This window comes from Herpailurus yagouaroundi, unplaced genomic scaffold, assembly GCF_014898765.1.
Source record: "Herpailurus yagouaroundi ecotype Mexico unplaced genomic scaffold, PumYag 139, whole genome shotgun sequence".
NCBI lineage: Eukaryota > Metazoa > Chordata > Mammalia > Carnivora > Felidae > Herpailurus > Herpailurus yagouaroundi.
Window position 1 is genome coordinate 30,659,327 of NW_024412394.1, and position 11,936 is coordinate 30,671,262.

At 37.2% G+C, this 11,936-nt stretch overlaps 1 protein-coding gene across 3 annotated transcripts in view; it reads left to right on the forward strand.

Moving 5' to 3' along the window:
* Positions 1-11,936, forward strand: part of ADGRB3 (adhesion G protein-coupled receptor B3) — a 743,632-nt gene that overhangs the window by 164,258 nt on the left and 567,438 nt on the right. The gene's annotated exons all lie outside the window — the stretch shown is intronic.

Sequence of the window (11,936 nt, forward strand, 5' to 3'; positions counted from 1 at the left end):
AAGACCATCAACTGCCCTATTTGTTCAATCCAGTGTTACTTTTGCATATTTTCATGGTTTTCTTGGTAAGTCAAATTATCTCTTGTTACTCTGTCATAGTTATGCTATGTCTATATTTAAAGGAATTAAACTACCTTATAACACCCCCCAATTTTTCTGTATATCGTGTTTTCCTTTCATATCCACATACCATTTATTATTTCTCAGTAATAGACTTTGTGATAGATTTAATTTTTTTTCCACTGGCAATAGTCTACCTCTCAGAAATGTCACTTGTCAAGTATATCAATTCATTCAGTAAACAGAAAGCTATTTAATACTTTTATATGAGCTTTAAACTTAGCTTCACCTGGTTTTCCATTATGTTGCAAGGTGCTTTAGAGGTAGAAATGCACTTTTGGTCTGCTCACTAACAGGTGAAAAATTAATTTCCTGCCTTCTTCGATTTTACTTTCTTGTCGGCACTCACTTGAGTTATACATCATCTGCATTAAATGGGGCTAGCTTTGTCTCAACAGCGCAGAAAGAATTCTTAATATTGGAATAGTCCATGTCCTTTTCTTGTTCTCTTTTCCTTCACAGAGTTTAGTAGTGTTCATTTTATTCACTTGAATGTCAACATTCTCTAGGTTACTGTCATGTTTTGTAATTAAAACAGTCTAGATGGATGGAGTTGAGAAGTGGCTGAATTTAATTATGGTTAATAAGCATATGACAAGGGGATGAAATACCATCTGATTCTCATAGAGCTTTATCACCACTGTTTATTTAATAAAAAATTTAGTATTGAAGACGGGAGTGGGGGAGAGGGGAAAATGGGTGATGGGTACTGAGGAGGGCACTTGTTGGGATGAGAACTGTTGCATGTAAGTGATGAACCATGGGAATCTACCCCCAAAACCAAGAGCACACTGCAATGCACTGTATTTTAGCCAGTTTGATAATAAATTATATTAAAAAAAGAACTTATATTCGAAATTGCCTTGCACCTGATAAAAGAAAAAAACAGAAATCCTTAAATGACAATGTAGTTTCATTAGTATTATCTTCTAACTTGTCAATAGGCTTATTTCAGAGGAAAGAGTTAAAATTGTCAGTATCATGATTCTAAAATGAATATTCATTTATGTCTTTCCACACTGTGGTCATGTGCATGTATATACAGTGATTCATGAATGTGCAGGTAATAAATAGAAAATGTTGCTTTAAAAAGAGTAAAGGGATTATGAATATATGTGTGTATGAAATACAAATACATGCCATATTAGTATGATGAATATGGACAATACAAAATGTTAAAGAAGTTAGTTGATGATGATTTTTCTTTCTTTTTTTCCTCCTTTGGTTGCTTTAGTTTCTATGGAAATTGACTATTTCGGAAAATTCAGTTTCCTACAGGGAAAAATTGAATGCTGGGCAGTGTATAGGCACTGCAGATTCTCAAGTTAGAAGATTTGAGCTTTACATCTAGCTCTGCGATTAGCTAGCTGGCTGGTTTTGAATAAGGAAGCTATGCCTCATTGTCCACATGTGTGAGACTGTGATCATGTCTTCCCAATCTGAAGTGGTTTCTCGAAGATAAATTAAAATATAGACCAAAAGAGGTTTCGATGAACAAGGTAAAAATATTATTCAAATTATGTGTTGGAAATGATTCTTTTATGTTTAAATCAGGTAAATTAGAAGTCAGTTAAATGTGACAATATACCTTTGTAGCCAAGCCAAGAATATTAACATTATGTTCATGAACAAATTTGTGTGATGGTTTGGAAGGCCCAGAAGGAATTGGACAAGTTCTAGGAATGAAATCAGAGTCCATACTCTGAAAGATCAAAGCGGGTTTGGACAAGTGGTCAACAAGAGCAGGATTAGTATAACCAGAGAAATAATCTTTGTAAAGAAAGAATTTGGTAAAAAGAGGAATATTGCTTTCCTCCCTTTATCACCTCTAGGCCCTAGAATCTTGGCTAGAAGTGTTATATAAGGTGTTCCAGGGGCGCCTGGGTGGCTCAGTCGGTTAAGCGTCCGACTTAGGCTCGGGTCATGATCTCGTGTTTCATGAGTTCAAGCCCTGCATTGGGCTCTGTGCTGACAGTTCAAAGCCTGGAGCCTGCTTCGGATTCTGTGTCTCCCCCCTCTCTCTGTCCCTCCCCTGCTTGGGCTCTCTATGTCTCTCAAAAAAAGAATAAATGTTAAAAAAATTTTTTAAAGTGTTCCTGAATCAGGTGTTTCTAAAGATTATTTTACAAAAAAATATTTTAAATGTCTGTGTAATGGTGAAAGTGATCGACTTCATTCCAGTCTCAGTAATTGATGCGGGAGTACAGCTTATTGTTTGTGAACCTGTGTGTATCTTCCTCTCTGAGGAGATAGCACAGAGTAACCTATGAGCAGGAGAGATGAATTCTGGTTCATTGAGTATCCTTACCAGTGACTAGCAGTGCTCCTGTCCTGAAAACTAGAATGCCCAGTCTCGTTTCAGGGCTCTTATTGCTAAGTTATGGGAGGTGTCTAGCTTCTTTTTAAGTGGTCTTTAAATTCTGAGTAAGGCCTTGCTTTTCTTTCCCTGTGATCCAAAGTGACGGTTGCCCTGTGGTTCTGCAGCCCTCCATCTCTGTGACCTGAATTGTGTCACGTCTGTGTCTGTGCTGTCCTGGCAGCTTTATTTGCTCTGCACAATCAACGTTTCCTCTCACTGTCAAGAGCCCTGGCATTTTAAACCCCTTTTGGCAGAAGCAGTTTAAGCTTGGAAACTGCCCTGTAAATATATCTCTTGTTGGGCAGAAACAAGGATACTCTGATGATGCTATTTTCCATCAATAGTCACCAACAACCGCTCGCCCTTACTCCCACCCCTTACCCTCGCAGTAGCTCAGATGCAGCACTCCTTGCTCTCTGCTCTCCTTTTATGCATCCATGGCATTTAGGAGGACAGGTCAGATTTTCAAATGGTCTACACGAAGCTCCAAGACCACCAGTGTGGCGAGGAGAGAAACAAAAGTGAAAATACCTCCCTGTACAGTCCATTATAAGGGTCCCCACAGGCTCTCAGCTGAGGTTACCGCTGTCCTCCTGTTCTAGTGTACTTCTTCCTCTCATCCTCTCCCTCTGTTTAGGCCCAGGACACCTCCAAAAAAGCCCTTTTTCTGATCTTAAAATGTTAATACAGGAATTTCGCATAGAATACTCTTACATTAATAACTAGGATACTTAGCACCCCAGATAGAAGTGTTCACATTTAGAAGCCTGAGAAAACACCTAGACTTACCCCATGTGTGTAAGACCTATATCACTGAAATGAGCCAACAAAATAATCCCTGCACAAATACAGTTCTTTACCTCCCCGAAGTACATTTCCAGCCATTTTAGATAGCTGCTGCTTTTCATTTATTCGTTTCTGTTCCCTCATTTCTTGTTAACAAGCATTCAGGATTATTTCTGCTGTTTTTTTTTCTATTTTTTTAAAAATATTTGGCATAATGGTTCAGTTGAGGATCTTTAATAAGCCAAGGCAAGACTTTATGGATACTTACTTATAACTAAGTAGAGGGAGACAGCACAGGTGTTTGTGCAATGGGTCTTCTAGGCCTTTTTCATATCCTGGTAATATGCTGCTGAGGCACTCCACCCTTGTGGATTGATAGCTGGATTTTGATCTTTAAAATTTACTATATCTTTTGATTTGTTTGTGTATGTGTCTGTGTGTATGCACGCACGCATTATACACAATATCTATAGCCATGGATTATCCCTTTATCTGCATAGCACAGTATGAATTACTTTCTTACCTCTATGCATGCATTTGTTCTTAGGACATTCATAATTTTCTTCAAGGTTATACTCTGTCTTTTAAATTTTTAATTGGATAAAATTATCACCCTATTTACAAATTAGTTTATGTTAGGTACCATCTCATTCATCATTGATAATCCTTCCTATTTTAAATCTGGTAACTATGTACAGTTAGTGTTACTTAACCGCCCTACCATCCATGACAGAGTGAGCCTTTCCACTTCTGCTTTCTCAAGATGCATGTAAAGCTGTCTCATTAGGACTCTAAGTATTAAAAATTGCCTGTGCAATTTGGGACTTGTATGTGAGAAGCAGTATTTCAGCTTAAATATCTTGTTTCTTACTTTCTACAATATAACCAAACCAACATTGGGACTCCTAGATGGTAAAATTGCTTATGTATATTAGCAAATTTTATGTATCCTTTAAATTTGGAAATGACTCAAAGCTATAGCCAAAGCATATGTGGCTATCAAAATATAATCCCTTAAGGGAGAGCCATGTGACGTTAACTTATCTTAATATTTTGATAATGTGTGTGCACATGTGTCTGTGTTATTTCATACTAATCCATAAATATAGATTAATAAAATATTAGATTTATTAAAGCTGTGGAATCAGTTTGAAATGCAAGCCAATTCATTTTATTCTTCTATAAAACAGATGCAATGCAGGGAAGAAATTTATGCTGTGGTAATAGCTGCAGCATATTGAGCTCATATCATGTATCACTTTATATGTTCATCTACTTAATATTCACAACAACCCTATAAAGCAAGCACTATTATTATTTTCACTTTACATATAAGGTGAGGCCTGAAGAAATGAAGTAGTTTACTCAAGATGTGGCAATTAGCATGTCTACAACCTGGTGGTCTATTTTGGTGGCTTTATTTCCTTTGTAGTTTTGAAGGACATAAGTACTACAGTGATGCACCATATCCCTGTTAGGAATGCAACTCAGTAAGAGGCTGAACCAAGGATTGGAAGCTCTTCTTCAACCATTAATCCTCTCTGAGAGGTCTGTGTGCAGAAAGGATCACAAAGGTATTGGAGTTCTGTCGCTTAAATCCGGCTTGATCTTGTCCTCTGTATGTCTGTTAACTGTGCTCAGATAATTTAAAAATTTTAATATTGGGCACTATTGGAGTCCTAAGATAGCAGAATATCATATTTCCTCCTTCAATTCACATGGATCAACAAGACTGTTCATGATTTCCTAGGAAATTCTATGATTTTTTTAAATAAAATCTGTTATTCCTTTATTTTATATTTATTTATTTTGAGAAAAAGAGAGAAGGAGAGCAAGCAGGGGAGGGTTGGGGTAGGGAGAGAAAGGGAGAGGGTGAGACAGAGAGATAGAGAGAGAAAGAAACCCAAGCAGGCTCCTCACCGTCAGCACAGAGTGAGATGCGCCACTTAAACTAATGACTTGAGCCAAAAGTTAGACACACAACCAACTGAGCCACCCAAGTGCCCCTAAATTCTGTTATTCTTAGTTATTTTTGCTAATTTTGAGAATATGTAATTTATTGACTAAAGCCATAGGTACATACGTGGAGCCCAGTAATGAGAATTTTTGGTAATATGTTCATGAAAGTGAAAGTGAATGCACGTATAGTATTTAAAACTCCAGGCCCCCTGAACTGTCAGGTGTGTTCAGTGATATCATCTATTAGCTGTTCTTTCATGCATATGCCATTGGAAACTTGTCACTTTAACAATCACAGATCTTAAGTCCTGTAATCAGCCAATGGCATTTCAAAAGAAGACAGATGAAAATAGGAAGTTAAAGTTATCTTTTATAAACTATGGGAAATTATCGTAGAGAGAAAAAAATATATCTTGAAATAAAGTATATAGTATAGAAAAGCACAGAGGTCAAAAACAAAGAAGATATTTTCTTTCCAAACAAAGATTGGTAAGACATGCAAGAAGCTAAAAGTTGCTATGAAAAACAGGAGCAATTATATATGTCTTCTTAAAATAATCAGATGCAAAGATACAGTGATAAAAATGCAAATCGTAAAATACTCTTAGCCAGCTAGAGGTCAAATCAATGTTTTTCCTCAAATCAAAACATCAGAATTTTTCCTCAGTCAAGTTTTAATTTTTAAAGGTTGAATATTTATGGGGAATCTAAAAGCTGAAATTATTACAAGTCCTTGGAAAAAGGTTAAGATTTAAGTATTAGGTAAACATGAAATGTTCATGAATGAACTTGAAGGTGTCCATGAACACCTTGAATTAAAATGCAAAGCATTCTGAAGGGAAATTTTTCATCAAATTTCCAACAGAGTCCAAAAATTCTTAATAATTATTTTCATAGAGCAGTATTTTTCTTTGTCTTTTCGTTTTTAAAAACCTATCCATGAACTAGACAGGCTCATAGGCTTTATACTTAATGTGTGTTAATGGCTTTATATAAAGTCATAGAATGTTAGATTCATAGAATTTCAGGCTCCGTCCTCATGAATCTCTTCTGGTTTTGCTGCCAAGTAAATGATAAGCCTGTGCTTAAGAATCACTGGTGTGAAAGTGTAAAAAGAAGCTTTGGAGCCAAGGAGATTTGAGTTCAAAGCTTCCTCTGCTACTTGGTCAGGTTTCATAAGCTTCTTGAATCTTACTGTTCTTCACTTGTAATAATGATAATTATGTATCATAGGTTTGTAGTGGAATAAATGATGAAATACATATATATATATATGTATATGTATATATGATATACATGACATATACATGTCATATACCATTTGGCATCTAGGTAGAACTCCCTGTTAGTCCAAGATATTTTATTCTGTGTTTTACCACCTATTAGAATATTCTTCTATATATTATATTATTGAATAGAATCTGTCTAGATATCATTTTCCTTCAGTTTTTTTGAAGGCTTGTATTCATACAAATCTAAACCCTATTTTGCCTGACAACACCTCCATTCTTTGTATTCTCATTATCTTTGCCATTCTTTTGAGAATTATTCATCTGTTTTATACCAGAGTGTCTATAGTCATTCTGCTACTAGCCTTTCCAAGTGAATTCTGAGAATTTCCTATTTTGTCTGAAAGTTTTGGTTAAGCACTTGCTGAATGCAGATATTCTGGGAATATGTTTGGCCCATCTTTGAGGTTCACTGCTTAGGACTCAGGTTGTCTTGGTGACACTTCTACTATTAGGACACAAATTCAGGAAACTGAAATGAAATGTTTGCTTCTGTAACTTCTGATACAATCAGTCCAGGGAATGCCTTTGCCCATTCATAACAATTTAAGCACAATTCTTTCTGTAAGTGAAATAAAATAGGGTGAGTTGCCAGAAACCAGGGTGAGATTTCTTAGGTACCTATTTGTAGGTAGCCTCTGTAGAGGAAAAATAGTTAGAAGAAAAAGAAAAAAAATATGTAATACTGTATCTGTGCTATATATCCTGCTTTGTAAAATTAAGAGAAGAGAATCTCACAGGTGATGATAGAAGCTGTTTGAAAAATATTTCCAGAGACATAAAGAATATCTGTTTCCCTAATTTCCTTAGGGTTTGTTTGGGAGAAAACATTCTATGACTGGAATGTCTACTTCTCTTTACCTCAAGGCCTATCTAGCAGCTGAAGTAAGCCAGCATGTACAAATGAATGAGCCATGAAGATATCCCTTATATTTATCGTTTCTGTACTTATCTCTTCTACGCATCTGCATTAAGTGTCTAGTATCAGTCAAACATCATGATGGAAGCGTCTGGTACATAGAGGAGAAGAACCACATGACTCCTACTCTCTCACTGTCTAATAAGAGGAGACAGACATATGAACAAATAAGTTGTGGACAACAAATTGTGTGCAGAGATGTTCAGTGCTTCCTGAGGCTATAACGGAAAGCTTTCTAGGAGTACTATCAGGTGAAGAGCTGGGCCAGAGTAGGACATTTCAAGCACAAAAAGCTATACTTACAGAATTGAAGAGAGATACCTGCACACACTGACACCTATAAGCCATCAGGTCCCACTGGAGAGTAGGGCTCTTGGTCCTTAGGAGTCATTTCCCCATTTTACAGAAGTGAGAATGGAGGTTCAAAATAGTTAAGGGCTTGTCGTAGAGGTTCCTATTTAATAAACTAAAACACTGACCTGGGCTGAAGGCTTCCTGCTCCTGATCTACCAAATGCTTCTGCTTGCTTTGGCTATATAAAGACAAGGAATCCGTCCTTTCATCAAGACCTGCTTCTGAGATTTGTATTTGAGTTTTCCTTCATTCATTTATGCTTTCACCTCTGTTGGACAGTAAACATTAAACAGGGAAGCTGAGGGGCGCCTGGGTGGCTCAGTTGGTTAAGCATCTGACTTTGGCTCAGGTCATGATCTTGTGGTTTGTGAATTCGAGCCCTGTGTCGGGCTCTGTGCTGACAGTTCAGAGCCTGGAGCCTGCTTTGGATTCTGTGTCTCCCTCTCTCTGCTCCTCCCCACTCGTGCTCTGTTTCCCTCTCTCTCAAGAATGAACATCGAATTATTTTTAAAACAGGGAAACAAATCAATGTAATATATTTGCTTCCTTAGTAAATCATATAAAATCATTTCAGGTTGACTGGTTCTAACTAGTCACCAATGAATATACCTATGTGCCTTTTCTATTCTTACCATGCTTTCCTTTTTCCTACTTGTACTTTCTTATTGTGATGTTCCCATTGTTCTGATTTCTAGTGTGAAGCAATTCTCTACAAGATGCACTTTAAAGTTAAAGAACATCTTCCTGTTATGCCCTCCTCAGTGACAGACTTACTTTGCAAGTCAAGGGATGGGAGGTTTAAATAAAATTTAAAATAAACTCGTTAAAATGGATGGTTTATTGAAAAACAACTATACATAAGTTTATGGAAGTGTATTTTCGAGTTCAGCAAATATTCATGTATTCACAAGCCTTCTGTGCTTCAAGTCTGTTCTAGGTCTTCATCTAGAGGATTAGAAGATGAATAAAACATTGTGCTCACCTCTATAGGGTTCTCAGATTAGTAGGGGAGGCAAACATTTAAGGTAATGATTCGAACACCGAATACAGAATGCAATCATGGAAGCACATTTAAAATACAGAGATGGAACTGAAGAAAGAGCAACTCTGTCTAGAGACTAAGGATAAGTTTCCTGGAGAAACAAACCTCAAAATTGTATTTTAAAAGCTGCAGGGAGTTTTCTAGGAGGAACAAGATAGTGGGAATGGGATATTCAAAGTAGAAAGAATATTCTGTGCAAAGACGTTGATGGGTGAAAGCTTTAGACACCCACCTGATTGCTTAGATGTCCCTCTGGGCTGTGGGAAGGCTACAGAGGGGTTAGAGCTAGGAAGATAATTGAACAGACTCACATAATAGAAAAAAATGAATACTTTTTCATTTTAAAGAATATAGTGATGGTATAAAGGGAGGGGAAAGGAGTGCAAATTTAGGAAGGAAGACTATGAGGAAATTGTTACAGAATCCAAAAATAGGTGATAAAATATTAAAACAGAAACACACAAACTTAGTGCCATAGAGAATAGAGGAGAAAATTATTTAGGAGGGGGAATCTTACTAGAAACTAGTGGCTCATTGGATTTTAGTAGTGAGGAAGACAGGCCAAAATTACTTGTAGGTTTTGTGCCTTGGAGGAAGAATAAGAAGTGGTACCACCTACCAAGACAGGGAATGTACTATTGTACAAAAATACAATATAATATAATAAATATAATAAATGTGATATGATATGATATGATACAATACAATATAATGTAATATTCAATTCCAGGTAGTCATAACATTTATAGAGAAAACTAAAGCAGAGAAGCAAATAAAGGGAGGTCTTACACTGACAATGCTATTTTAGATAAGATATCACCTCTGAGAAGGTGATATTTAATTGGAGAAATGAATGAAGCAGACACCTGCACAAAGATCTAGAAGAACATTTTAAGCAGAGTGAACATTGACTACAAACACTGTGAAATAGAAATGGTTTTGGCATGGAATGGAGAGAGTCAAAGTGGGGAAGTGGGATCAGAAATGAGTTTCAGAGATATAGGAAGTGACCTTGCAGTAGAGAAGAGTTTGGATTTTTGCCATTTGAAATGGAAATCCTGAAGAGTTTGACCATCAGAGTGACAAGCTCTGATTTGTATTTTTAAAAGGTCATCCTGGCTGCTGGGCATAGAGAATTAAATGCAAGAGGCAAGAGTAGATACAGAGAGACTAGTGAAAAAGGTACATCAGCACTGTAGGAGGGGTATCATGGTGTCTTGGACTAGGGGAATGGTGAGAAATTGAGAAGTGTGTATTTTGATATATGGATATACGGATGGATTCAATTCAATGTGTGGAAAAAGAAGATCAAGGAGGAATACTAGATTTTTGGCCTGAGCCGTTAAGGTGTGGGAAGAGCAAAGTTGTGGGGGAATATGGAGGAGGGAAAATTGAGTTCGTTTTTGGATATGTTTAGCTTGTGATGCCTTTTGGACATTTGGTTGGGTGGGTGGTTGCATATCTTCCTGTGGAGTTAGGAAAGAGTTCCAACTGGAGATAACATGGGAATCCTCAGCATACCTGCCATTGAGATCACCTAGATTAGAGGAGGACAGAGGATGAAAATGGGCAGAAAAGCATGAGCCTGGAGGCATACTCCATAATCAGGATCAGGAGGACACTAGCAAGGGGAGTGTGAAGAAACAGGGAGAGATTTAGGGAATCTTAGCCATGAATTTCAGTGATAAACATTTTAGCAGGAAGAGGGTATGGACCAACAATGTCAATTGCTATTGACATGTCAGAGAAGTTAAACACTGTTAATGCAGAGTTTTAAAAACTAACATGATTCTTCCATTTTTTATTAAAGATTTTGTTTTTAATTTTTAGAGAGAGAAAGTGCGACCAGGGGACAAGGGCAGAAGGAGAAGGAGAGAGAATACTAGGCAGGCTCCATGCTTAGCGCAGAGTCTGATGTAGAGCTCAATCCCATGACCCTGGGATCATGACCTGAAACAAAATCAAGAGAGAGGCTCAACTGACTGAGCCACCCAGGTGCCCCGTCAGGGTTCCGTCTTTGTACTAGCTCAAAAATTATGAGTTAAGACTAGCTTATATGAAATTATTGTACAAAAGGAAGAATATCATTACAGGTGCAAATAGCTGTCATGGGAGCATAAGAGGTATGTCTAAATGGGAGAAGGGAGAGGGAAGAATGAGCAGCTGACTTAAGAGCCAGACGTGCCTTTGGCCAAGTAGGATTGCTTATATCCCACAAACTGTTTAATATAAATACTTTATTCTGAGACGGAAGCAAAAAGGATTGTGTGCTGCAGATGAGATCATAACCAAATTTAATTTCAGTTTTCTCTAGCTCCATTGGTCCATGTTTATAGACATAATTAATATATATAGCATTAATTTAATTATTTTTCTTGCTTGTTGCCCATGTGTATAATGGAAAAAACTTGGTCTGCTCCTCTGCCCTGTGTTATTTCCACGAGTTCCCAGGGCCTGTGTTCATCGAATGTTCTGTTCTTAACAGAAATGTTTCTCTCCCCTGCTTAGTGTCATGCTTTATTCTTAGAGGCTGTAAGCATCACTCTCCTTCATTTTGGGATTTCAAACAGATTTCAAAATCAGAAGAAAGAGAGTCTTTATCCTATCCCTTCCATTTTTGGCCTCCCCAATAATTATTAACCAACAGCACAGTGTTCACCCTTTCTTTGTTAAGCCAAAGAAGGATACTCACGTGGAATACATAAATCCGCTCCTCTCCAGTCTGTCCCATTAGGTTGACAAATATGTCCAGACATGTCTGAACCACAGCAGAGGACACAGCCTATGATTAAGTTGGACCTTTTGACACATAGATTATGGGATTTACCAGAGATTGAAAGCACACAATAATGAAACAGATTTTAAAAAATGAAGAGTATTTTAGAGCCTCAGGCAAGGAAAGGAGATAATCCAACTCCTTTATTTCTTCCACTCGAAGAAATTGAAATCAAATAAATTTAACCGATACATCTAAGGACACAAAGCTCAATTTTGTAGAACTCAGACATGTACCCAAGTCTCCAAATCTCGGACTATTTTTCTTTCCAATAAAGTAAGACACGCAAACACACACACACACACACACACACACACACACACACACACACA